This window comes from Nansenia antarctica (genome assembly GCF_963989245.1).
Source record: "Nansenia antarctica genome assembly, chromosome: 16".
NCBI classification, from domain to species: domain Eukaryota; kingdom Metazoa; phylum Chordata; class Actinopteri; order Argentiniformes; family Microstomatidae; genus Nansenia; species Nansenia antarctica.
In genome coordinates this window covers 29,159,239-29,161,738 of record NC_137686.1, presented here as the reverse complement: position 1 = coordinate 29,161,738, position 2,500 = coordinate 29,159,239, and the positions used below count along the sequence as shown (strand labels likewise).

Below are 2,500 nucleotides of genomic sequence, written 5' to 3'. Positions count from 1 at the left end.
CGACCTCTCACACTCACTTGTACATAAAAACAAAGATATTGACTTCAAAATTACTATTATTACTAACTATTATCCTTGCATTAAGATGGACTCAATTCAACTGTGATTTCTTGATGACATTTGAGCATTTTAGCTAATTTTAAGAGTGTCATTGCAAATACGTATGTACATGGAGTACTTCTGTATTTCAATTTTAATACATTTATTGCGATAAAAAAAAAAAAAAAGTGGTTTTGCTTTGCCATTCTGCAGCATTGTGTGTGGATTGATGGCAAAAAAAAATTTATTTAGCCCCGCGGTGGCGTAGCGGTCTAAGCACTAGCCACTAGTGCAAGCTGCCCACCGGGGACTGGGATCGAATCCCGGTCTCGCCAGACCCGGATATGGCCGAGGCACACAGGGAGCGGCATATTGAGCGGCCGCTCCAGAGGGCGGTATAGGACTATTTCCGGACAAGGATCCGTCGCGCAACAGCGCCCCCGGGGTGCCGGAATAACGGTGCTGGGCTCGAGGAGCCAGTCAGCTAGTCTGCCTGGCGATCTCCTCTGGGGCTGCCGGCCACGGGGTCGTGCGGCGGATCCTACGCAATAGGCAGGGGATAATTGGATGCTAGGTTGGGTTCAATTGGATACCAAATTGGGTGAAAAAGGGATAAAATCTGAAAAACAAATTTATACAAAAAATAAATAAATAATAATAATTAGTTTGTGTGTCATGTGTTTCACTGTGTGGTGTGGAATGTGTTGTCATGGCTACGGTGACAGGGTGTGTTGTCATGGCTACGGTGACAGGGTGTGTTGTCATGGCTACGGTGACAGGGTGTCATGGATACGGTGGCATGACGGTAATAGAAGTCGTAGTCTCAGTAAAACACCTCCAGGGTCCAGAGACTAATGGCGCTTTTTCACTATCGGGCTGACCCGGGCCGCATTTGTATCCGAGCCGTGCCGTACTTTCAGAAACGCTTCTCCATTATACTGAGCGACTGTAGGAGGAGTTACGTGTCATAAGAGCGCTTCACTGTAATAAGTGCCGCTATACAGCTCAACGGGGGGAAATGCCATAATAATTATGTCAAAATGCAGCATTATCATGCACAGATCAGCCTTAAACATGTAACGTTAAGTGCCTGTTACTTGCCGCTTTCAGTTCGTCACATCAACGGGGGAAATGCGAGATGAATTCTACGCGAGTTCTATAAATTCCTCCGTTGAACGGAAAGTCCTAAAGTGTTTTAGCGTTCCCCCTTTCCACTGGTAATAAGGAATTGGCAAGAATAGATCGATATAAATAGATCAACATTTAAAAACAGATGAAGAGAATGATTACAATATAGAGATAAAAGTGTTCTTACTGGAACTGTATTCTATTAGCGGGATAAAGCACTCTCTCTATTTCGGGCTAAACTGTGCAGTGTAGCCGGCGTCCTGGTTACTCCAGCAACCGGACACTTCCATAAATAACAACAAATATGTAATATGTAAATACGAGTGCTCCGGTGTCTTGCTGGTAGTCAAATATATTTATTTATATATACAGCATATGGATGTTACGTGCCTGTTACCTGCCGCTTTCAGTTCTAGTAGTTTAGATCTCGCAACCAGGGAAACGCCGACATGTTAAAGGGAGCAAGACGCGAATCTACCGGCATTTGACTCATATGAGTGAACGGCGAAAATGGCTGGACGGCACAGCTTGGGATTCCATTGAAGTTACAGGGAACTATGTGTGAAAGAGGCTTGAATGTTGAAATAACAGTAATACAATGTTCATTGATAAAATGACATAAGGGATGGAAAGGGGAGATGGCAGTTTTAGAAGGGGGATGATGAAGCGCTGGACTGAGGAACAGCATAGGCACAGCACAACGCCATAATAGTTTTTTTTTTGTTATGCTTGTTGTAAATACAAGTTCTATGATGCATTGAAATGACATTAAACTAAGATAATACGATGGTTATCATATTTTTTCAAATCTTTATTAATAAATTATTGCAGAAACAGTAAGTGACATTTTCCGAGAGCGAAATCTGTTGTGGTATTTAAAGATGGCGGTTAGTGATGAAATCTATGAACATGGGATGAAGATTTCCATTGACCAATCAACGGTGTGCAGCGTCACACGTCACACGCAGCCTGGCAAAAAAGTACCTTTCGGCCCTGTAGTTCCTGCTCGTGAAGGGTAGCTAAAACGGCCCGGTTCGGCTCGCTTCGGGCCAGCTCGGTTGGCAATGGAAAAAGGATAATAAACCGGGCCAGCCCGGGCCCTGTAGTGGAAAAGCACCATAACTAACATCCCCCTCTCCTCTCCTCTCCTCTCCTCTCCCCTCCCCTCCCCTCCCCTCCCCTCCCCTCCCCTCCCCTCTCACCTCTCCACGCCTACCCCCCTCTACCCATCCCCCTCTCCTCTCCTCCCCAGACCCCTGCACCCCTAACCCCCTCTACCCTCCCCCCTCCTCCCCCCTCCTCTCCTTCCCCCCCCCTCCTCCAGCCCCTAAAG

The 2,500-nt window shown here is 46.1% G+C and overlaps 1 protein-coding gene across 1 annotated transcript in view; it reads right to left on the bottom strand.

Moving 5' to 3' along the window:
* Positions 1-2,500, bottom strand: part of LOC308172239 (calpain-2 catalytic subunit-like) — a gene marked incomplete at both ends in the record, with an annotated part of 36,620 nt that overhangs the window by 31,474 nt on the left and 2,646 nt on the right. The gene's annotated exons all lie outside the window — the stretch shown is intronic.